We start from the raw sequence: 26,750 nt of genomic DNA on the forward strand, positions 1-26,750 counted from the left end.
CATTACCTTAAGTGTTTGCACTGTTTTGCAAACTCATTTAATTAAGAATGGCCAAATGATCAGAGTTTGAGATTTGTTCAGATGTGGAAAAGGATGACAAACCTTATCACTTAAACTTTCTTAAAATGGTTACACCTTTTAGTCATTCAAGTGTCAGGTATTGTGGATAATACTATCTATTGTGCAATCCAAGACACAGGAAGAAGTATTTGTACTGCTCTGTGGTTTTGCTTCTGATATAATTTCCAGCAGAGGAAGCTTCTTCAACTGCTCAGCTTAATTTTCAAATTTATTTAGCATGTATGCCCAGCAATCTAGCAAACAATCTTCAAGGAATACTGGGTCTGGGCTTCTTTCCTCTTTCAATCTTTTCCAGTCTCATGATGTGGGAACTCAGGGCAAGGGGAAAATCCCCTTTTTGCCCAACATGGGGCCCACAAACTCACATCATCCCATCCTGAGTCCCCATACCTGTTGACATTATTTCAATGCATGTCTAGAAATTTTCTTTGTGATCATTGCTAAACATTTTCATGAGCATTGCAGTGTCTGTGAGTGGATATGTTCATCACAGTAGAGATCAAGGGAGTAACAGCAGCATGAGGAAAACAAGGCATTCTTATAAGTAAGAAGGTACTGGGGGTTGTTCCTAAGGTTGCTCATGTATGTCCTAAAATTATGCATGACTGGGACAACATAGGATACACACTGACTTGTGTTTCTTGTGGAGGAACAAAATATGAGCAGAGACTTATCCAGCTTGCAGTAATTACCTTGCTTCTCTCATAGATTGCTGAAACTGCAGCCAAGATCAGGACTGTATGCTCAGTGTTAAGGGAAGAGAACAGTCTGAGGAATGATTTGCATTCAGTAGAGACAAAATGGGAAGCTCATGTAAGCTTTACAGGCTTTTCCTTCTGGATTTTGTTGGGTCTTGGGTTTTTTGGGAGAAGGTTGTGCTTCTATCACTATTACCTCAGAAATATTCCTGCTCTCTTAAGCAGCCTTTTTTCACTGTGGCAAAAGAGGAAGGGAATGAATTGGTTAGTTGAGCAAGCACAGCCACACTGGGTAGTTTTCCAAGTGGTCTGATGGTGACAGAAGCATTCATGTGTGCAGAGCAGCCAGCTGGAGCACTATGCCTGGTAAGGCAATTCTGGGCTCTCCCTATGGCTTATAGATGGGAGATTTTTATCTGCTGGCAGTTCTTGTCTCGAGGGTTTGCCAGTAGTGTCAGAGAGACTTCAAGTGAAAGAAGGAGCTGTGACTGAAAAGCCAAAGGGCCAGCACTATGTGAGAGCTATAGCTGCCCTGTTCATCATTTGGGCAGTTCTCAAGCTATCCTTGGGAAAATGAGGGAGGCTCTGACTCTGGTCATGGCTGAATATCTGAGTTTTATAGCAGTTTTGTGTAGGGTTCCTCTGTGGCAGATGGAAGAATGTCCTGTTACTGTGAGACAGTGTACTTAACCCTACAGAGCCCAGTGCTCTCTGCCACTGTCATTTCACAGGTGGCTTCACATAAGATTTTGGGACCCATGCATGGTATTCCATCTCATCAGGTAATAAAATATATGAATTACAGTAGTGTCTACATGAGAAAAAAGTAGAGTAAAATATAAGTCTTGCTACATTAAAACTTTTTCTATAAACACTCTCTAGGTTGCTATTTTTTCCCCTCTGGGCACAGACATAAATGGTCAGGTCATTAAGTTCAGCTTGACTGAAGATTATAAAATAATAGCAAAGGTGGATTAATTCCCTGAAGGTACAACATTTAAGGATTGCTAGACCATAGCAGAATTTATTCATTCAGAAAAACATATTTGTTAACAGTCCCAGCATGCTTCCAGTGTTTTAGAAAACATGTTGAAGGAAGCAAGAGCAAATAAAAAGAAATGTTCAGATTTCTATCAGATTCTTACCAACCTCTATCTACACATGGTACAAAACCCACAAAAATCCCAAATTTAGCCCAGTTTTCAGGAAAAATACTTTTTCTCTGTATTTTCTTAACAGAGTAAAAGAACAGTAGTATGGCACTAATTTGAGTAAGATTGCAACTTAGAGGACAGAATTAACTCTTCAATTGATCTTGGAAAATGTGTTTGGACATAATGCATGAAAGTTTTAAAAAATTGTCTTCTGACTTGTAAATATTTAGAACTGCCTCCTGGAATTTTTAAATCTCTTGGCTCCCTATAGGACTATCTGGTCACAGGAATTTTGTATTTTCTTCTCACAGAGTTCAGCAAGGGGCTAGGGCTTCTTTGGAGTTCATGAATACTTGTAGGACAAAACAGAGAAATTGCTATATGTTTTAAAAAAATAAATTCATGTAGTAATTTATTCATTCAGACTTAAAAATATAAACTCTTTGGTACACCAGACATCAAGCTATTTTCCTGACTATTCAAAATGAAAATATGTGCTGCATGTATGGTGCTATTGCCTGGAAAATTATCTCTTTTTTTTTTTTTTTTTTTTTCATTCTGCCCAGAATATGCACTGATTCAGGAGACTACAAACTGGTAATACTTATCAACAGCTCAGAAATTATTATGAACATGTTCCAGGCTGACCACATTATAAGGGCTCCAAAAAGTCCTGACTTCTCTGGTGATATGATTGAACTTCCAGAACTTCAGAGGAAGAGCACTTCAGAAATAATACACCCTCAGACTACAGAGTATAAAAAAATATAATTTGAATTCATGAATTTGCCATGAGAAATATTTTGAACTGTAAAACAAACAGCAGCAGAAATTGTATGAAATGCCAAAAGGGCAGCCTTCTGATAGAATGTTTTGCTGGCGGGAGACAGATACAGACTGCACAGCAAGCTGCCATTACATTATCAGTGTCATCGTTACTCCTCTGTGGACCAGAGTGACCCCAATCATCTCATAAAAAAGGGGAAGAAGGAATAAAGACTATTGTAGTTGATGAAAAGATATTCCATTTTCTCCTTCATGCCCATTTATTCTTCATCTCTCTTCCCCATAGCACCTCTTTTGCAAAAAATTTTTAGTGTTCTTCCACTGTAAAGAGCCCAGAGTTTTTTTATGGCACCAGGGCCCAGCTCTATTTGGCCCAAATTCTCCCCCATTCAGACTCTTCTTTTCCCAAGAGTTTTTAAGAGTCTCCTTAGTCGTGGACTTGTAGCTATTATGACTGTCCTCATAGGAGTATTTCTTCCTGATTTATCTACCACAGAAAAATACAGTTAAGATTATATTAAAAGCATGAATTAAATGCTACATTTCTAGGCAGCTTGCATCCATGCAGATACTGGCACATGCTGTTACTGTTCTCATTGCAGAACCTTTGTTATTTTCAGTATCTCTCCATCATGCTGCAGTCTGACAGCGTAGACATGCCCTGAGATTGATTAGAAACGGCTGCCTCCACACTTAATTCTCACAGATGTTCCATTCTTTAGCTGCCTCTCTGCCTCTGCTGCAGCCGAGATATCTGGTTATGGCTTGAAGACAACCTGAGTTACTTTTAAAAATGCTTGAGCATCAATAGCAGTATAGAGACCAACATCAGCTGAATGCCTCAGCAAGTATAAGCACTTGATATGACTCGGGAAATCAACAGCTCAGAAATGACCTGCAGGGGCTACAAACACTACCCTGACTTGGGTGATCCTTGAGGTAGATATGTTTTTGAGAGAGTGAAATTCTTTTGGTTTGATTTGATTTTTAATCCAGGTGATAGTGAGCTTTCTCTCAGAATCCAACAGATTTTCATTGTGTTCTAGTTCTCCAGGGCACTATCTGTGGGAAAGAATAGTTTACTGTCAGATCGTCATCCTCGTGTCCTCCTTTGATTATCCTTCGCAATCCGGCTGAGTGACTGAGAGGTTTGCATTAGAATGGAAACATATATTTTGTTTTTTTACCTTAAGGTTCTACATTTGTTAGAATTAAAATCCAATTTATTTGAATTCTACAGTTTTGGGGTAAATCCATTACACTAAAAATCAAGACTTGTAGCTGTTCTAGTGGCTGTCTTTACAAGGAAGATATTTATTTACAAAGGTATGCTTTGAGATAAAATTGTATCAGGCAGCAAAATAAATTTACAAAGGTATGCTTTGAGATAAAATTGTATCAGGCAGCAAAATAAAACCAGGCGATGGATAAACTTGTTTCAAAATGTATTGGAAATTATTGATTTCTTTCAGGTACCAGAAAAACAAACATGAAAAAAAAAACTAGCAATCATATACAACCTAGCAAGCATTTACTTTCACTGATAGTTAATATTTTACTTGAATATTTTATATTAAAATTGCACATTGTTGTGGTGCAGAGATTTATGTCCTTAATATGCTATTGGCTTTTTCCAAAAAAGAAATGCATATTGGGAAAGAATTATATACTTTATTGATCAGTGTTGATTTAAAACACTTTATTTTCTGAAAATATTCTTTTTATCTGCATATTGATTTTCATGTATACTAATTAAAACTTTTAAATAATTCAATTGTGTAAAAATATTGGAGATATATTTTTGGGACCAGCTAGTTAAAGCACATAGATAATGAATTTAATTAATTTGTTTTAATATTAGATGGCTGATGCACAAGCATTCTTTTTTAAATCACTGTTCACTGTTTTTTAACAGAGAAAAGACTGAAACACCTTTTAAAATATTTTTATGTAACTAGTCTTTCCATAATTCTCAGTTGTAATGAACATGAGATATTTTCTGTCCATGCTAATTATTTAAAAATATTACGTATGACCTTTTACAAAAAACTTCTGATTTTAGCTGAAAGCAAGAAGCATATTTTTTTCTTTTTTAAATCTGAGAGCAATAATTTGTTTTGCAGTTGTGTTTAAAAATATTTCAACAAAAAACAGGAAAAAAAAGCAGATTCTGATTCGCCTAATGACAGTTAAGGAAAAATACAAAACCAAACAATTAATAGCTATTTAACCTATACCAAAACTTCATCCAGCAAAATTTCAGCATATGCACACTGTCTGGCCTAATCTTAATTTTTTTTTTAAACTACAAATATCATTTTTATATAGAGAAAAGAAAATTATCTGTTTAGTTCAGATCTGGAACTCTGAATCTACCCTGTTAGCTCAATAGCAAACCATGTTTCACAAAATGTTAGTCATGATTAGAAGTCATGGCCTTCACTGAATTCCATCCACTGAATTTTTTTTCCCCATTGGAAATTCTGTATCTGCTTTCTATAGGCAAATTCAGCTGTATCTCGTGAAATATTGTAATAGATTTGCATAAGTGACCATATGAAGGTCTTGGAACAGACTGCTTCATAGTATTTACTCTTCTGAAAGCACAGTTATGTGAAAAAGAGGAATGTCTTCAGCCTGCATTTTTTAGGTACTTTTATCCTAGAATCAATATCATAATTGGACCACAATCATGGTTCAGGTATGTAGAGCAAGAGAAAAAGTGTTTGCAAGAAAAAATTACATTGAAGCTCTGTTTCATATCTCTAGTCATCATTTTTCCTTATACTAATTTAATTGATGCGAAATAAGATTTCTTTTCATATCTTCAAAATCACCTATATAGCTTCATAGCTGATTTTTATAATTGACTGAAAAACTACTAGCTAACATACAAAGTAGAAATACACACAAATACAAAAGTGTTTTATTAACTAAATTGCTGCAGGTAGCAGAATGATCTTAATGTACTATGTGTAATACTATGCTACAAATGCTGAGCCAGAAAGCTGGGGCAGAGAGAGATCTAAAGAACTGTAATTCATAGCTCCTTATCAGTAGACATACAATATGTTCTACATGGTGATGTACCTGACTACTTGTATAAAATAACGATCCTTGACCAAAATGTAAAGTTCTTAGTGTTGTGGGAAAGCTGCAGCATTCAAAGGATCTCATGCAAGAAATGAATCTCTGGCAACAGAAAATTATAGCTACCTCAGATCTCATTTCACAGTAGAGGAATATGTGAAAATTTATGGCATTTTGCACCGAGATGCTCTGAAAAAAGCATTGAGGTGCTCTGTGAGCTCTAAAACTAATTTGAAATGAGTATGAATAAAGTTCTCCAGCTTTTTTTTGTAAAATCTTTTAATGCAGCATCATAATTCCAAATAAATTCCTCCCAAAATAGAATAAATAAAAAATTAGCCCCTCAGGTTAACAATAAGTGAAACTTCATAGAAGCCTATCTGTATCTCCTGGAAACTAAGAGGTTTTTTACAGCTCTCTTTCCTACATGCACAGAACCTGGTCTCTGAGTTTTCTGACTTCAATATTTATTTATTTTGCATACTGTCGTAGCACTGAAATATGAGATGTATTCTGTTAAAACATTTATATTTGCAAATAAACACACACAGCATTTTCCCTGTTAGAAAACCAAGAATGTAACAGCATCACCATATCAGCTACAGACCAAATTTGGTTATGCAAATACAGAGTCTTGTTTGATCTGCCCAAAGAACTCCATGGCAATGAGTGGACAAATGTCAGCAACTCCAGCAGATGCTTCAAGGGACAGACAACATCCTCTGCTGCCTCTGTACAGCATGTCCAGGAATGCTCAGAGCAGAAGCTCCCAAGAACTACTCCTGCCCATCTGTGGTTCTCTCATGCAGAACTGTGAGAGCAAAAGTAATCTTTATTAGGTTTGGGTAGAATATTAAGTAACATGTGACTTGCCCTTGCTTCCCTTCACTGTAGACAAATGTACTAAAAGTAGAATATAATAAAAACAAGTCACTGTAGATATTTCCAAGTCAAATTCATGTCAATTCATGGGGTCAAACCAAGTATTCGTGGCAAAATATATGACACAAAATCCTATCATGCCTTTCAGAATATGTATGTATTACCACATGGACTGAGCAGTACTTGAGATGATGAGACTTTTCTATTAAATCCCTATCTTTGTATGTAATCATGGATTGCAAAAGAAAAACATTATCCTTTGGAAGAAATATTATTTATGAGTCAATATTAGACATCTCATTTAATTTTAACCCCCTTTTTGTGCTCTTTGTCTTTTCACTGTTTTCAGCAACGGTCTCCTTGGTAATGCCAGTGGTGCTGTTTGCACTGATGTCAGTGGAATTATGGTGCTATAAATGGGACTATGATTAGTTCTGTGACAGGCCAGCTATGCTGCAGAGCCCTCCAAATGAACAATGATATTGTTTGAACCACATATGCTTTTCCTATGATCATTTAAGTTGGTAGACAGTTTCAAACTGTAGCTCTTGCTGATAATGTTATCAGGAGCTTTTGCTTCCCAAATTGGGGAATTTGGAAGAATGAATTAATTTCTGTAAAATTTGATCCTAGGAATTTTTGAGGAAGAGATTAGGTCAGTTATGTTTTTAAAGAGGGAATTTCAAAGAAATAAAAATCATCATCTGAATAAACAGCTAATCACATGTTAACAGAAAGAAAATTGCTAGCAAGCTTTTATGAAAAAGGAATCTTGACTTTTGACAACATCTAACAAGCACAAAACAGAATGCTGCATAGCTAGAATTTTTGCAGTGAGACCTCTGAGGCACTTAGAATTAAGCAAGTGCTAAGAGCTTTCCTGGACCATAGCCAAAATGCTCAGAAACCATGCAGTTCCTCTTAAGACTTGAATACTTTAGAGATATGTTCTATTATATGTATATATTCTATTAGTCACTATCTTTCCCTGATGCTTGCTCAATGTAACAAATAACATTGTACTTAATACAGAAGCATGAGATTTCCCACTGTCAACCATTTTCCATGCTGGAAATTAATAATGTGTTTTTAGCCTCTTTAGTTGATTCTTCTCTTCATTTATAATTTTTACGTTATTGGAATTACACAGAAGAGTTTTTTATTCAAAAGATTTTGCAAAATACATTCTGAAAATTGAAATAAATCATACTGACCTTAGCTTATAGCCTCTGATAATGACTTTTAAATATGTTTTTTCCCCCTGTGCCAATACATTTGCAACCATTTGCATGGTTGATAAGCAATTTTTCTTGCAATCTCTGTAATGCTGGCACGGTCTATGAGACATGAAAATTATCTAAATATAAGAAGTAAAACTAGAAAAAAAAAACCACACCAAAACTCCAACTCCCACCTCTCTGAAGAATTTCTAGTTATAGTGGTAGCTGAGTAGGAACAGGTTAAAACAAAATCAACATGTTTGTTCATTAAAACAATCTGAATAACTAGAAGTAACCATGGCATCAAATTGGTTATTTAATGCCAATTTCTCTTATCTTTAACAGAAAAACAAGACCAAAAAAACAACCCTCAATTTTTTCTTTCTAATTTATTGTGGATCCACATGCTAGTACTATAGCAATTATGCAGGCACTGTCAAGACTGAAAAAAAAATACATTTCTCTTTCTTGGTAACCTTTAGCTTAGCACTTCAGAATAATATGTTCACTCTAGTGCAATTAGGCACAATAAATACGTGAATGACTATTCTGGTACATTTTACAAAAAGAGAAAGATATTTTTTCAGAAGGAAAATACTATATTATATGGAATTATCTTTTCTAATTTGCATATGAAAAGAATTTCAAAAGTTTTGATGCATAAACTATCATAGGCAAATCACTCAGAATGCAGCCAGATTAAATGAATCTGCAATTTGAATATGAAATCTCATGAGAAGGGACTATCTTAGGTGATTCCCTGCCCCTGTACTTGACATGCATAATTTGAATTGCCCACAGTTACTACTCAGTAACAGGATACTACATTTTGTTCTCATGTTTGGAAGCAGGAGGTTGTCACCACAAAAAATTCCATGACCAACACTTTAACCTATTCCAGATGCTGAGGAAAGCACCAATTCTCTGATGCCTTAGTTTCCTTAAGTCCATGGAAACAGTGGTAAAAGCAGAGAGATTGGAAATGATCATAGAATCTTTAAGGGCAGAAAAGACCTTTAAGATCATCACGTCCAACCATCAACCAAGCACCACCACCATGTTTACCATTAAATTATGTCCTCAAGTCTCATTAACTACACATTTTTTGAAAACTTCCAGGGCAGCCTGTCCCAATGCCTGGCAGAATTTTTCATGAAAAAAATCTAATCTGAACCTCCCCTGGAGCAGCTTGAGACATTTTCTCTCATCCTGTCACTTGCTACCTAGGATAAGAATCCAAGCTACACATTACTACAACCTCCTTTGTCACAGTTTTGAAGAACAAAACACATGTCCCTCAGCCTCTTTTTCACCAGGCTGAACACCCCCAGCTCTCTCAGCCACTCCTCTTAAGTCTTGTGCTCCAGATACTTCACCAGCTTTGTTGGCCTATTACTGTCTTGTAGTGAGATGTGGGGATGTGAATGGAGAAACTGTAAGTCTTGGCAAAGAGTTTAATATGGCCCAGGTTTGGGCAACACAGTAGCTTCCTACAGTTTAGGAACAGTTGCTGACAACTTACCTGGAGAAGTCAAGCTGATAAGGCCCCAGCTGTATAGAAAATTAATTGATTTGAACCTTTTAAATTAACTTTTAGATATTAAAAATTTGGATGCATATTTAGCCAAAGACTAAATCATAGAAAAGGGTATGGCTGGAGAGTGTAAAGACAGTACACGGGAAATTGGCCAGCACAAGAAAATAGCTGGGTAACTGTTTCAATGCCTCATTTATAGCCCCCTGAAGTCAGTGGGAATGCTTTAAAGGGATTTAAGGCCTGAGAAAACAAATTAAAAGCACAAACCTGTAAGCAGACATACACTGTCAGTGTGATGGTCAAGGGGTGACACTGTGGAAGACATTGGTAAACTTTCAAGTGGCCCCAAAAGAAGCAGGTGTAGAATATGCAGGTGGATTTTCTTCAAGTTGTCCTGTGAAGATCTGTGCAGGCAGGACACAGGACACCTCACAAACCAGTGCCTCTGAGCTTGCATTGGAAGTGAGGAAATCTGCTGTACTATACACCCATGGTGACAGCTGCTATCCCGGCTGTCATACAGGGCACTGGAAGAAGAGCTCCAGCACTCAGAGCAAAACCTGCTTGAAGCTTTCTGGTATGGATTAGTACAATCATGTCCTGTGGAGAGTAGGCACAGATGGAGACCTGTAATACATGTTCACCGGTGAGTTACACACACTTGGACAGGATGCAGCTGACCTTACGGTCTTGGATTTGTCAAGAACCACTAGAATTATCAGTGAATTTCTTCATCTGACTTGTGCTGTAAGAAAGAGGAAAACTCCTCTCTTCAATCTTGCTTCACCACTATGAAATGTATTTTTTAATCCCACAAGGAATAATGGCCTTTGCATACATAGATGTTTGTAGGAATGGACTCCATGTATTTGTCATCAGAGCAAAATAATATATTCTGGTGGAAAAAAAATAAAAGACACCCCATGCAAAAGAAGGACCGCAATTCAGTGCTGTTAGCATGGACTCCTTTTTTTTGCAATATAAATGTTAACGAGGCTTACTGGCAACAAAATTTGATTTGTTGGGTAGTATGAGATACAAAGATGGGTGGTACTCCCTCCCTCAGAAGAAAACCTTGCACAAGTGAGTTTTGTCTGAGAGAAGCTCTGTCTTGCTTGCTAATTTACAGGAGTATCATTTATTGTACTTCAGTCTCTTTTCCTTTTGCTTAGTCTTTAAAGGGAGTTGTGGGGGGGACAGTATAAGCACTCTTCTGTGCATGCTTGTATATTTTTAATTGCAATATATTTTAATGAAATATATTTTAATTTATTGAATAGCAGAGAGGCAGCATTTATTTCATCTCAGTAATCAGGATGCACTAAATATTTAGTATTTTCATTTTGGTGTATTAGTATGGATGAGAAGAAAACTAATATCTTGCTTTAAACTGGTGTGATATATATGTGAGAAAACTTGTTGAGCTGATTTATGCAGAAATGTGTAAATACATATAAAACCACCCAAACATTGACATGACTAGGCTTGTAATTTTCCTGAGCAGTTCTGACTAGTGGCATGGTTCAGTTTACTGCAACTTCATGGATGCTGATAAAACAGGTAGGAGATTCCTCATTTGGAGGAAAGAGAGCACAATATATTTACACTTCAGCAAGGCAGAAGGGCAAGGGTAAGCAGGGAAGAATAGCTCTTCAAGGTTTTGGGTTTTTTTTCCCTGACTGTTACATTTGAGATACTCCAGCATATCCTATCAAGTGTCTGGCTGCTGGTGTAGAGCTCAGGTCTAGCACAAGTACTGTCCTGGACCTGCCAGCTCAAACAGCACTAGATGCCTGTTTAAACTATTTCCATTCCTTCTATTTCAATCATAGCTGGAAAATCAATATATCTCCCACCCTGGAAACATCACAGCTGGGTGTTGGCTCAAGGATTATCTTCCTTCAGAGGGTGGTGGAAGTCTTCAGCCCTGGGCTGAGGGCAGGGTTTCAGTCCAATGGGAATAAGGTAACTTTTAGAAAGAACTTTAAGAAAAAAGAATTTCCAAGTTAATATCCACTGAACACAAATATATATAGATATTTAATTCTCAATTTTTCTTTTACAGCTAAATCAAAACCTTTATATAGTTAAAATGCAGTTGTAGATTTTTTTTTTTTTCGTTCTATCCTCTCCAAACTCAAGGAAACTATCCTTGATAGGTAACAATGTTAGGACATTTTTCAGTGAGATATTCTTCAAAACATCTTAGTAAGATGTACTTTGAAAAGGTACATTTCCTCTGTAGGATGGGCTGTCGAGAGGAATATGCCTATTTGACCAGCTGGAGTCCTGCCTAGTTAGTCATAGGAAATAATTATGTGATGTTATGTGTTACACACAGGAAAATATAGTTATTGCTACTTCCCAAACCTCTTCTAGAAGCCATGGGACATTTTAAGCTTCTGATACAGACATATCTTACTTAAGGAAGACATTTTTCGTATGGATTTATTAACAAAATGTGAACAGCTTAATAATGTTCAAAGTAAAAGTGTTGCCTTTGGGAGTTAAATGCTTTCTCTTTTCAGCCAAATCTGACCTGTATATGGTGCTTGTGTGCTCCAGATACCGACGAATCACTGCTTTCTGGTGGGAATTCTTTGTAACATGCAGCTTTTATTAAGGTTAGGAGTTATTGAATCAAATACTGATGTAAATTCTCATCCTAAAAAATGATTAAGAATGCCTATTTTTTTTAAACCCACAACATTTATTTTACTGGAAACATTTGTTTCTCATTTTAAATGTTTTTGCTTTCACATTGTTCTGTCTTGTGAAGTTTATTTTCTTAGTGTTGGTCATTTAATCTTCTATTTTAAGTTTTGTCTCTGAATAGATTGAGAAAAACTTTTATGGTTTTGGTTTTAACCAAAACCACAGAATGTGACGGAACTTGTTAAAATCCAGTTAACAGACATGTGTTAATCTCACCTTTTAATTAACTTATTCATCTAATAAATGTCAACGAAGCCTGCTATTAAATTTTATATTATGTATAATAATAGAGAAAAGAATAATTTTATATGAGGTTGATAACATCAACCATTTCAAAGTCTAAAGCTAACCAGACATAGAAGTGCATTTTAACAAGGTCCAGCATGTGAGGTTCCCATTCCGGCATCATAAGCAGAGTCAAATTTTCTAAAGCAGATTTATCTGTTTCTGATTGCTATATGAAGTGGAGGAATTTAGGGCATAATACCAGTGAGAAAAATGAAATTGAGGTGCCATAAGCATACTTATCTGAAAATGCAGCTAATAAATTTTTTTAAAATTATAATAAGGGAGTGTTTCCTTTCTCTGTGCATTTCTGCATACATTTCTGGACGAGAACATGGTACTCATATTGAATTAATCTAACATAATTTACATTGAGGATTTTATCTTTTTCTTAAGTCATGTAATCTATTTATGAACTACTGAGGCAGTACAAGACCAGCAGGAACCAGCACAAAACTACTGTGGAGAAAGCTGGCATTTGAGTCTGGCAAGTGAAGATACAATAAAAGAAGAAAAATTAATAGACTGATATTCAACTCTGATCTTCCTCATGTTCAGTATCATGAATCGGTTGTATAGGTAACATGAACCTAAAACATGCTCAAAACATTAAGATACAATATATTTGCAGAGCTGTTTTGATACATCATTAACTACAAGTGTTCCATTGTTGTTCAGATTTTTTTATAATAATTAAGGTTCCTTTTTTGAAGGAATATATCATATCATACATATAATAAATTATAAGTACCCTTTTATTACATTAATTGGTCCACCCACCCTTGATATCTTCGTTCACATAAGAACTTCACTGCATAATGAAGCATAATGAAGCTCTGCAGACATCATCTGAAATGTATTAGCCTTAACTGGTGGGTGGTTCCAGCTAATAGGTAGAAATAGCTATAAACACTTTGCCTGGTTTTGTCCCATTCCTCTGGGAGATAAGGACTGATGAGATCAGTAGCAAAATGCTACAATATGTGAATCTGAAAATATGCTGCTTGTTTCTGATTCAGGCACAAAGTATAGGGAAGAGAGCAAATATCACTCATCAGCAGTCTGTATATACTTGTATGTGCAAAAACCTATCTCTCTATGGATGGATGTAAAATATGTGTGAATCCTGTATGGTGATTAAGGTAAAATCCATGAAGTACCACATTTAAATATGACTCACAAAATCATTATGCAGGAAATTAATGCATATGAGAGAAGATATTAAAGAAATAACATGCACTTTCAGATATGGTCCTTGTGATGCTTCCTAGAAAACAACTCTGCCCAAATCTTCTTTAGTTTAGGTCTCTGATGTTCAAGGTGAATGAGTCTGAAGTGGATTTACATTTCTAGAGCTTGACTGAGCTCATGCCTCATTTGTTTTTGCACTATGCAATTGCTTATACAGTGCATGTTTTTGGGGCTCTTAAAACCCACTATTATCTCACAGATATGAGCAACAAAATGGCAACACCCTGGGTTTGTGGCCAGTTCCTTGGCAAATAACTGGAATGTTGTCATCTCTATACAACCTTGAGGCATGATTTGCAGAAGAATGTAGTTTTTTTCTGTTTGAGGACTTCAGGCCAGATCTGACATAGCAAAACCACAGTGCAAGTCATGCTGAAGAAGATAAATAAACAAAGGAAAGGATGGTTGCTACCCTATCCTTCTTAATCTGCACACTCCAGTTTGAATCTGGGAGGTTACTCATCTTACAACAGAGATGAAAATCAGATCTAAATTTGTTCAATGCAGCTGGATCTGGTAATTTGATTGAAAACCCTCTCTATCTAATGCAAAAATGCACTATATTTTCTATGACCTTTTTTCTTTCAAGCCTGCCAAAGTCCGTGGAATCCGCATCAATATAAACAAATGAACTGAAACCAGAGACTATGAAAATTAGTTACTGTCCAGACTTCACACAAGATTTTTTCAAAAGGCCCGGTAGGTGAGGACTATTTCTCAAGAAGCAGAATATGGGAGTAGGTGAATTCCAGGAAAATCAGTTATACCAAGATTATGAATCCTTCTTAAATAAACATAAATAGAACTAGAGGGACTGCTGAAAACAACTGACTGAAGGATAGTTTGCCCAAAGAAAAAGCTCACACAGTTTATAGAAGTCAAATGAAAACATTTCTTAATATATTCTACATCCTCTGTCAAACTACATGATCCCTGTTCTTATCAGCATGGATCCTTTAGAGTGTATCATGGAAAGAGCAAGAAATGGAATGTGATTCTTATCTCTATTTGTGATAGAAAATCCAATAAATCTCAGAGAAAAGACTACAAGTGAATTATGAGGGCCCTACTGTCCTATCTATACAATTCATTTTTCTTGTAAGAATGATGGTGTTGATTTAAAAGTTTGAAGAGAAAAAGAAATGGAAAATACGAAAAGGAAAGTGGTGTGTTTTATCTTCTACCAAAAAAAGTATGCTAACTGTTTTCTTTTCACCTTTCACAGAAAATTACAAAAGCACCGTTTTATCATTTGTGGAAATTACGACTGTGGTAGAGCAGGCAAATTTTTATGGGTTTTTGCAGCTTTTAGCTTTATAATCATGAAGATATAAAATGCTGTGTCTAAACTGGGAGCTTTCTGATCTCCCTGTCCTTGCTGTTGTCATAGACATGCTGTGGGCTTGGGCATGAGAACCCTTAAACTCTAGTTTTCCACAAAAAAAATTGATTATGAAACACTTTGATTCACAGATCTTCCCAGTCTAGCCAGGCAGCTTAAGTGTCCTTCCATGAGGTATTTCCTTTGGTCAGTGGGATAAAGAGATAGGCAGACCTTCCTAACAAAGGGAAACTTTTAAGAGTAATACTCTTTTATAGTTGCCACATATAAATTTACATTCCTTTAAAAGTACCAAAATTTCTCATCATTTATTGTCAATTCAAATATGGAGAATAATCACAGCTGATATAATATGATATAACCAGTACCAACTAAAGTTCTGATAAATGTAGCTACCTGTTGAGTTCCAGAGCCCTCTATGCAATATCTGGGTTACCTACAGCCTTGCTGCCATAAACTTGGGTGTCTGCCCAATTGTGTAACCCCCTGCTGCCAAATTTCTTCCTTAACAAGATCTAGTATTGATTTCTGAACACAACAAGGATGAGGAGCACAGGTAGTGATTTCCTTGATCTTTCTGGTAACAAGGAACAATATTGATAGGAATAGGCAGATCACATGGCTCTGAGGATGGTGTAAGGGAGGCCCTGGAGAGAGACCTAGATAAATCCAAGGGCTGAACAATCACCAACCAGGCTCCTGGGAAGGGCTAATCCTGGATGTATGTACAGACTGGGGAATGAGATGCTGGAAAACAGTGCAGCAGAAAGGGATGTGAGGGTCCTGGTCAATGGGAAGTTGAACATGAGCCAGCAGTGCCCTGGCAGCCAGGAGGGACAACCCTGTCCTGGGGTGCATCAGGCACAGCATGGCCAGCTGGGCAAGGGAGGCGATTGTCCTGCTCTGCTCTGAGCTGGGGCAGCCTCACCTCCAGTGCTGGGGGCAGTGTTGGGCACTGCAATAAGAGATAATAAATTATTAGAGAGCATCCAAAGGAGGGCAAGCAAGGTGGTGAAGAGCTTTGAGGGAAAGATGTATGTGGAGAGGCTGATGTCCCTTGGTCTGTTCAACCTGGAAGAGACTGAGGAGACCTCATTGCATTCCATAGCTTCCTTGTGACAGGAAGAGGAGTGGCAGGCACTGACATCTTCTCTCTGGTGACTAGTGACAGGATGTGAGGGAATGGCCTGAGGTTGTGTCTGGGGAGGTTTAACTTGGATATTAGAAAAAGGTTCTTCACCCAGAGGGTGGTTGGACATTGGAAACAGGCTCCCCAGGGCAGTGGTCACAGCACCAAGCCTGACAGAGTTCAAGAAGCATTTGGACTGTTGGACAATGCTCTCCAGCACACGGTATGATCCTTGGGGTGGTCCTGCACAGGGACCTGTGAGGTCTCTGAATTGAACTCAGTAATCCAGTAATCCCTTCCACTTCAGCATAGTCTGTCATTCTGTGAACTACCATACCTGAATGTCTAAGTGACATTCATGTCTCATGTAAAAAAAAAAAAAAATTACATTTCTGTTAAGTGTGACACTGTGGCTTGTTTTAGTTTAGGAAAAATCCAGACAAATATTTGTCTAAATGATTCAACTTTCTTATCAACAATAAAGTACTCTAGAGATGTCCCACAAAATCCTATTATGTTACTAAAATTGCACATTATAATATTGGGATGGGTTCAATTTAGCCTTTGGACTGCAGCTCCAGCATGGGTAAAAGGATTCTGAGATCCTATTTCCATTATTCTCTGTCCAAGCCCTTGGGAAATATGCTTAATTTGCAACTTTCAACCAATCTTCCATTGATGCCAGGAACCACAGCAGGATGTTTTCAGGGGGCATGTGAGGAAGGGCTGGTTGAATGTGAGGTCATGATATGAAATATGTAATCAGCTCCTTTCCAACTAGAACTCTATCCATTTAAAACATAAAACCTGTGGTTCTTATGATTGTTTTTTCTCTTTATTTTATTTTAAATGGATCTTTTGCTGCAAAGCCAAACTATCTCTCTGTTTTACTAAAACACTCCCCTAGAACAAATGAGCATTTTTGTTAAAGCATGAGGATGGTGGAAGAATTATGATTCTGTTGGATAAAATATCTTTGTTTAAAATAGGTGCCATTTTTCTAAAAAGAAATCAGACACCTTGTTGGTGTTTTCTTATAGTAAACATAAGGTCACTGAGAGGAAACAGGCTACATGGAAGATCATCATGGTATTAAATTACTTCCATCTGCAAACGCTGTAAATTATGTAGACATAAAAAGAGAAGTTATGATAAGAACTCTGAAGTGTTGTGTATCTGGACTTTAAAACGTTATTCTGCTAAGGACTTTATTCTACTGCCAAGATTAAGAAACATGAAGTAATGATTCAGGAGTTGGGCTTTGTCAAAGGAATTCTGCTCTAAAAATGTGCTCCATCCTCTTGGATTTTTTTTCATTCTCTATAGGAAAGATGATCTTGGATTATTGACTATTATGATTTTGTATATACTATTTTCTTAGTTCTAAGCTTGACACTAGTTCTAAGATCAAGGGTGAGTAAACTTTAGAAAAGTACAAGCTTACTTGTTTTTTCTATTTGTTAATTGTCTCTAAATAGACATAACCTTTTTTTTTAATATATCTGAGGTTATGAATCCAAACAATCTGGTTTTTATATACACATTTCTGCATGTACTGAGTACTCATATGTGCAATTTTAGCATCTAATTATTTTATAAAATTTACTTCAAAAATTAAGTTTTCTAAATTTTCTCTCTGTTTCATCACAGCTGTTGGAGTCACTCATTTCTCAAGGCATTGTCTTGCTTCATGGCTATGTTTCTAAAACTATATATTTCGAAATTTTCTGGAAGGACTTTTACTGCATTGTCCCATGAAAATAAATGTTAATTATGGCTCCTCCAAAAATTTAAAGACATAAAAACAGAGGATGAAATGAATGTAGCTCAAAAATTTTGTAATTCCTGTAGTATTTATTGGAAAATGATATATGCAGATCAATAAATAAATTTCAATACTTTGAGCATGATAAAAAGTATTTAATCTCAACTGTGATTTTTTTCTTCTTTGCTTCCTTTGAAGGAATTTACTTATAATTCTTCAAAGGTGTCTTTTTATACAAAAGGATTCGTGTGTTTTGATTTTTATCAATCAACAAACAACTGCCTATTTGTTGCAGTTCATTACATGCCCTGAGAAAAGTTGACATGTGAATTAAAGTTTTTTCTCAAGAAGGTCTTGCATACTTGCCTAACAAAATACATTACAAGTATAACAAAAACATATATTCACAGACCACAGATATAAACATTTTACAAGGGTAACTCCCATTCCTGTCTGTCTTCTCTTGTGTATCAAACAAATTACTGCAATGTAACAAAGGAAAGGCTGTTCTTTAAGCTGTTTTTCAATTGGAGCCTTGTCTTTATCTATGCACAGAGAGAACAAAAATGTTTATTTACACATGTGGTTCTTTATAGTCGTTACTCAAAAAGTGCTGGGTACAAGCATCTAGGATTTCTCCAGCGAAAGTAACACAAACGCACACATTGAAGACAATGGCTATAGGTGAAAGTTCCATTTGGCAGTTGTCCACACAGCCTGAAGATATTAACAAGGAGACTTTAGAGAGAGATGCCAGATTTCTCTTCATCACTACCCAAAACATTGCTACAGAGATGTCTGGCTCCAGGTCCAAGAATTTCCAGCTAAAAAAGAACTCCAGGAGTTTTCTTTGATTCTGCTTTGGAGGGGCCCCCAGTAGCCCTCCCAAGGAGATGATGATGAAAGACAGTGATGAAGAAGGTTAGATTTTTTTTTTTAAGGAAGACCCTCTCCAAAACCTTCAGTCTTGAGGACTAAGCTAAGAAAAAAAGAAGAAAATATGTAGACCCAAGGGGTCTTAAAACTGGTGGCTCTGCTGTGTTGGTAGACCAGCAGAACTATACAGTAGGAAAAGAGCCATGCTTTTTAGTCAGAATCTTTCATTCAAATTTGGCCTTCTTCCTGAAGTATTTTAGCAATATAGAAGATACATTCTGTCTTCTGTTTCAATTATTTTATTCTGGCAAACTTTTCTCTACATTGGTATACTGAATAGTTGATCAGATAATAACACTTGAAAAATGTTTACAAGAGACAATCACTTAATCTTAGAATTTCCATGTAATTTGAAATAATTGGAAACAAAGATATTTTCTTGCATTCAACTGAAAGGCCCGTCTACCTTCTCATTCAATTCAAAAGTATTTTCCAGTCAGTTAAAACTGTACACTGAAAGTTAGTACAAGTTATTTCATTTTGTTGCTTGCAGAAATATAAGTTGGTTTTTGGTGCTTGCAGGAGATATAGTGGAATATTTCCATGGCAAAATAGCAGTTGAGGTATTAATATAAAATCCTGTATCTACTGTAAGTGGATCATGAAGGTGAAAAGAAAAGTATATTAGAAGTGTCCAGGCAAAGATCTGTTCTTTTATTTATAATTTGTGAAATTTGTTTCAGGTATTGAACAGTTGAAATATTTATTTCAACTGTCACACCACCTCTTACAACAGCTCTGTTTCCAGCAGAGTCAGTTACCTACCTATAACAGGAGTTAGTACAGAAATTTTAGGGTAAAATACAGTTCCTGCTCCCTGGATGAAATGCAGTTGCCATGCTCAAAACCCATTCCATGGTGACTCCCCATACACAGGATCTGCAAGTGTAAGGACCAGGTAAAGGGATGGAATGGAGGTGAGTGAAGTACAGGCACCTCAGCCAGGCTCTGTTGAAATCCTTGCAGGGGGAGGAACTCAATGGCACTTTGCAGCTGATAAACCACACAGCACCGGTCAACCAGGGGAGATAAGGAAAGGTGTCCTGCTGCTGAGCCAACACCTGCAGTGAAATCAGTCTCCTCAGATGAAGTTGGTTCATTATAGCCTAATTGTAATATTAACAAACACCTCCATCCCAAAGTTACTGTCTCCAAGTTATTATCACCCCTTACCAGGCATGTGCTGTATATTTTTTTGACTGTATCTTTAAAAGCAAAATGACACTATATTACAGCAATCAGTACTAAAGGTATGTATGCCTAGAGTCCCTCAGGTTCTACCTAAACACAAAGAAATAGTATACAAGTTGAGAATGGGAGAAAAGTTAGGGAAGACTCCACTATAACTGTTGGGGCCGGTTGATGGGCCAAACCTATCTTCACCCCCACAGCCTTTTGGGAAAGAATCATACTCTGTGCAGGCTAAATATTTTATTGTGGATTAGAGCTTGTCTGTACATTGTTTTGAATATGTTTTTGCAATCAGAAACTATCACAAACAATCCTTGAATCTTAACCTGCCACAATTTTATATTAAGAAGGAGCGTTATTCCATACTTAGTGTGAGTCCTTCATGGGTTCTAACAGTTGCTGGCAGCAGATACCATAAAACAAAGAGGAAGACCTGCTGAGGGTTCTCCCTTATGCTCAGGGCAGAGTCCTCCCAAAAGGATCCTGACACTGGTTGGCTGCAAGGGTCTTGGCTTATCTTGAGGCATTGACAGACAAATTAAACACTAAGGGTCAAGGAAACCTCCCCTCTTCACATGATAAAGTACAAAGTGAAAACTTATATACTGAAATAAATTTACACACATAATTAACTACTTCTCAGAACAATGATTTCTGTATTTCTTTTGTCTTTCCTTCCAGTATTTAATTAATTAGTACAGCTTTTAACATTACTCAGCTTTCATATATTCACCTTCAAATATTTCTTAAAGACATTTCCTCAAGACTAACCTAATTATTGATTGGTACTCAGAAACTGGCATGAATCAACTATCCCTTTGTAGTGTTTGTCTCCCTTATTCTTCCCACTCTTAAAAATTTAAAATGTTCTTGAATCTTCTTCAAAACAAACAAAAAATATATAAACAAGAACTAAAATGTATAAACAAAACACTAAATATACACAGAACTGTTCCTGTTTTTCCTCATACCTGCCTTCATATTTGTACCCTCATCATCTAGACCTTATTTCATTTTTATCTTTTGAACTTCTTGCTGTAAAACAGGGTACAATTTATCACCCAACTCTTGGAGTTAAAAAACTTTTATTGCACTCACTATCATGATATGAACATTTAGTATTAACATTTCTTTAATGATTGAACAACAATTTTAGTCTCCAATCAGAAAACCTTGTTATCCAGAGTCCTCAATGCAGTACCCTAAGTAAAAAGTTAATAATCAGTAAATTAATCAATCAATAACAAGTAATCAACACCTTAAATAAACAATTAAAGTAAATATTTTCTTTCTCCCTTAATATCTTAGGCACATGAATACCATAGGCATGCAAGGGCAATAAAAGTTTATTATTAATATTCATGGTTGAAGGGGATTAGAAAGAAAATGAATGAAAGACATGAAGTGTTTTCATTGTGCTTGCTCCAAGTCACTGCAGAATTTCACTTTCTGTCTTATTTATTAAGCAAAAGACAAATTACCCTCATGTTAAAGAAATAAAGTAGGGAGGATAATGAAACAAATGGCCAGTGTACTAAAGTATTTAATGATGCTTTCCTGTAAATACAATTTAAGTTTTGCTATCACACTTTAAAATAAATAAATAAGTAATTAAGCAAGGCAGACTTTGTGGAATCACTTCAGCAATTAAAACTCCTCTTTTTCCTGTCATCTTTAACAATAAAGGTTTACAGCAGCACAAATGTCAGTTCAGTCTTATCACACCTTTGACAATCTGTGCTTCCTGACTTCAGAGAAATGTAATAAAATAGATGGTTATTATATTTTCTTCATTTTTTTAGTAGATTCTAGATATTAATGCTAGTAGAAATCAAAAGATCATCTTGTCTGACCTGCTTTATGTCATAAACCATTACCTTTCACATAGGGACATTATTTTCAACTCTGCTGCTTCACTTTAGTTAAAGCGCATTTTCATAAAGCATCTCAACCAGAAACACATCCTCCCTTGATCCGAAGACATTAAAGAAGTCCTGTACAGAATCCACTGCTTCTTTTGACAATTTGTTTATATGTAACCACAATTTTTAAAATGGAGAAAAGGAAGACCCAGGGCCAGTCAGACTCATCTTAGAGCCTGGCAAAATCATGGAGCAAATAGATCCTATTGTAAACTGTGCTAAGGCACATAGGAAGTAGGAAGATGATTGGTGACAGCCAGCATGGCTTAACTAAGGGCAATTTATGCCTGACAGACTTTGTCACCCTTCTTCAACATGGTTCAGATGTTGTTTGGTAAGGGACAAGCAACTGACACCATCTGCTTGGACTTGTGCAAAGCATTTGATACTGTTCTGCGTGACATCTTTTTCTCTAAACTGTAAATACAGAGATTTGATTGATAGACCACTCAGTGGATACAGAATTGGCTGGATGTTCACACTTAAATCTTGAGGTCAACAGTTCCGTATCCAAGTGGAGAACAGCAGTGAGAGGCGTTCCTCAGGTCTTGGTATAGGGACTGAAACTGTTTGACATCTTTGTTGGCAAAACAGGGTGACATTGAGTGCACCCTGAGCCAGTTTGCTGATGATACCAGACTGTGTGGTGTGGTCTACACTCTGGAAAGAAAGAATGCCATCTAAAGGGACCTGGGCAGGCTTAACAGGTGGGTCTCTGCAAGCCTCATGACTTTTAACAAGGCAAAGTGCAAGGTTCTGAATCTAGGACAGGGCAATAAAAGGCATAAATACAGGCTGGGGTGAAGAATAGATTGAGAGCAGTCCTGAGGAGAAGGACTTGGGGGTGTTGGTTGACAACAAGTTCAACATGACCTGGCGATATGCAGTCACAGCCCAGAAAGCCAACCATGTCCTGGGCTGCATCAAAAGCAAAGCAGCCAGCAGATTGATGGAGGTGACTGTATCCCTTTACTCTACTGGCATCAGAAGCCGCCTGGAATACTGCATCCGGGTCTGGGGCTCCTCATATAAGAATGTGGACCTGTTGGAACAAGTCTAGAGGAAGGCCACAAAGACAATCAGAGGGCTGGAGTGCCTCTCCTCTGAAGACCCCCTGAGAGTTGTATTGTTCAGACTGGAGAAGAGAAGGCTCCAGGCAGATATTTCAATCACCCAGTACCTAAAGGAGACTGATAAGAATGCTGGAGAGGGACTTTTTACAAGGACCTGAAGTCACAGGACAAGGAGCAATGGCTTTAAACTGGAAGAGGATGGGTTTAGATTAGAATTTGTAAAGAAATTCCTTGCTGTGAGTGTGGTGAGGCACTGGAACAGGATGCCCAGAGAAGTTGTGGATGGCCCATTCCTGGAAGTGTTCAAGACCAAGTTGGAGAAGGTGTTGAGTAATTTGGTCTGGCAAAGGGTGTCCCTGCCCATGGACAGGGGGCTGGAACTAGGTGATATAAGATCCCTGCCACCCCAAATCATTCTGTGATTCTTTTCTTCCTCCTCTCTGATGGAGAGACCACATCACCCCTCAGTAGACCAGCTTTTTCAAAGCAAGTCCCATGGTCTAAGTAGCTGAAGTCCTGTTTGTGGCACCAGTCCTGTATTTATTTGTTGATTTACTAGATTAGGTTGGCCTTTTAAACCCTTATATTTGACTGGGAGGTTTGATGACAACACTTCCTACATTCCAGAGTCCCTTCTGTCCCACTCAGAATTCTTCTTGCTATTCCTCAGACTCTTCCTGGCTGTATCACTGGTGTCTATGTGAAACAGCAGCAGATAATGATCAGCAAACTGTGTGATACTTCATAGCCACTTAGCAACATCTCTGAAACAAACCCCTGGTGAACAGCACATCTCTCTAGATAGTGAGTCATGCCAACAAATGGGGACTTTCATACCTTTCAGCTATCACCCATCGCCCTTTCTTAGCTGTGCTACCTGCTCTATGGGGAGCAGATGAGGCTGCTACAGCTTCTCTCCTGAAGTGAAAACTCTTTCCTTTTCCTTCTGCAGATCAGTTAAGTGAGTTTGCAAGAGCATCTCAGGCTTTGGGAGGAAGTCGCTCATGAAAGTCAAGTTCCATGAGCTTGGAACCTGCTATTTCAGTCCTTCTCAGCCTCCCTGTTACTATATTCTTCTCACCACCTCCTGCAGCTCAGTCATCTGCTGGTCCTCCATGTGTCCCTGACCCCGAGAGAAATGTTTTGGCACAGGTCATCCTACTTGGCGATCTCAGCAGAATGGTGGGCACTTGTCTGAGATCAAAATCACTGCTCTATTGGGCAATTTTGCACCATCTACCTGGCCGTGGCTGATGTCTCCACTCAGATAGACCTGCTGAAGGAAGAAGCTGATGGTCAGACCTCACCCTGCAGAAGTGCCTTTGACCTGTGCAGATGGTCACAGAATGGTGTCCAGCTACCGGGTTGTATATACTTCAAGTGTCTCTTATTGCACTCGGACCGTGGAATGTTCCTCCTTCAAAGAGGTTCCCTCTTACTCAAACTGCTGTGTGAACCTCCCTGGCTGATGTGCCACACCATTTGCCCACTCTGGTCATGGTGCTCCTGGTTGCTCATGCTCTCCAGGGCTGCCTCTGTAGGAGTGAGGGGCAGCCACCATCACTCTTGGCCCCACAGCTTGACGGCTTCTTTGTGCAAGCTGCCAACGCCTGGCAGGTTTTGGCACTCCCATAGCATTCCCTTGGCTCAGGAAGCCCACTCTGGATTCCCATTTCTGCTGCAAAACATGTCTGTATTGAAGTTAAATGACTTGAAATCCATCTTGAAGTCATATTGAAAAATTCCTACTTTTTATTCACGCTTTTCCATTTAAGTGATCCTCTGCATCAATTATATTCCTAATTTTCATCAGATGTGAGAATCTGCCTTCTTCGAATCATGGCCTATTTCTGTTATTTCTGTTGATTTTCTTTTATTTGCTTACATTGAATAGAAATTCTGACCACTATTCAACCATCAATTTCTATCTAGTGATTATTACATTGTCATTATCTCTTGTGATAGAATTCAATACTGCGTGATCCATGCAAATACCTTTTGTGTTAAAAAAATATCCTCTATAATATTTAAATACTTGAATGCTGTTTTATTACTGCCTGCTGGAAACCTTCAATATTTCTCTGAATGTAAGTCCTCCATTATATATTTTTTTCTTTCTGCACAGTCTGGACAGACAATTAATAGATCATGGTTTCCATATGAGTGTATGGTCTGTCACAAACTCCTACAGATCTTCCTTTCCAGGCAATGTTCATGAGTATGCTTATTTGCAATTATTCTAGGATCCAACCACCCAAACTATTCATAGTTTTATAATAGAGAATGCTGTTGTAAGTAATGCCATCTGTTATGCCCTCTGTACATTCCATTTTTTTCTGTAAAACTTACATGATTTTAGGAGAAAAACTGAATCAGCCCCCCCCCCAACTGATTTCACTGGCTCCATTCATGTATCATTTTTCTTGCCAATAAGAATTCCAGTTTGTCTTGTTTGTTACCCATTTTCCTACCATCTGGAGGCTAAAATCTACCCTTTTCTTGGTGTTCATCATTGTTCATGATGATCCACACTTCAGTTTGCATGTTGCCTACCTTGCTCTTAATTTCATAATATTTAGCTAGGTCTTTGTGGAGTTTACAGCATAATGCTGCTTGAATGTGACAACAACAAAAATGTGAAATTAATAAGGATGTCCTGAAAACATTATTTCTCTATTCTCTGGTAGCAATGCCCAGCTTCTGGATATAAGACTAGCAGCTAGTCCCTTCTAGAAAGGAGAACGAGGCAGTTAACTTAAGAACTTAAGCCAGAAATCTTGCAAAACATGTCAAACAAGCGAGAGCAGGGAGGTTGGACCAGATGACACATTGTAGTGCCTTCTAACTTTACCCATTCTGTGTACCATGGCAGAACCTGGTCTGATGCAATTAGGCACTGACTTCCTACCTGACCACTGCCAACAGCTGCAGAGAAGTAACAAAACTGGGAACATGATTCCAGTGAGTGAGAGGTCAATACAACGTCCGTCTTTCTTATCTTCTGCTCATTTGTGCATGACTGCACTTTTTTTCTTTTGCATTGGTCAAACAGTCTCTCAAGCATTTCAGTAATGCTTGCTTCACTGCATGTTTTGTTAAGTTGTCAGATTTCTGTAACTCATTTAGAAATTGTTTTCTTTTAAATGAAGTGGATAAAGTGAATGCAGACTTTTCAGCTCTCATAGTTAAAAGCATGTCTAATAACAACACTAAGGAAGAGATGAGTATGTACATGTTAAGCTTCATTGAAAATTTTCTGGTATATCTTTTTCCCTAAAGCCTTATACTCTGTCATTGATATGAACCTATAAATTAGCATTTGATAAATAACACTGTATCAGAGGAATCTGGGTAATACTGTTCACATCTCACCATTAAATATAAAGGGAAGCCTAAGTACCCAGTGTTAGAGCACAAAACTGCTTCTGAAATTAATTTCTGAATACTTTATGTTTATTAAAATATGAATTGAAACTATTAAAGTTCAGGTATTAACAAGTTTAATTACCATTGTTGGTGCTTTAACCTGTGAAACAATCTACCATTCTCTGTCTCTATTGCTCCCACAAAGCACAGTTGCAAGGATGTAGCAAGTGCCAGAGTTATGTTTCTCTCTGTGAAGCATTCAGTGTCACTGCTCCTTAGTAGCCCCTCCTAGCAGGCTGAGATGTGGGTACTTGGGGCCAACATATT

General features: G+C 37.4%; 1 long non-coding RNA gene across 1 annotated transcript; it reads left to right on the forward strand.

The window, feature by feature from the left end:
* The first annotated feature begins 5,121 nt into the window (after positions 1-5,121).
* Positions 5,122-8,369, forward strand: LOC137473076 (uncharacterized). The gene is made up of 2 exons (XR_010998597.1): positions 5,122-5,420; positions 7,041-8,369. It is a non-coding gene; the product is annotated as an uncharacterized lncRNA (long non-coding RNA).
* Positions 8,370-26,750: the final 18,381 nt, after the last annotated feature.

Source organism: Anomalospiza imberbis, chromosome 4, assembly GCF_031753505.1.
Source record: "Anomalospiza imberbis isolate Cuckoo-Finch-1a 21T00152 chromosome 4, ASM3175350v1, whole genome shotgun sequence".
NCBI classification, from domain to species: Eukaryota; Metazoa; Chordata; class Aves; order Passeriformes; family Viduidae; genus Anomalospiza; species Anomalospiza imberbis.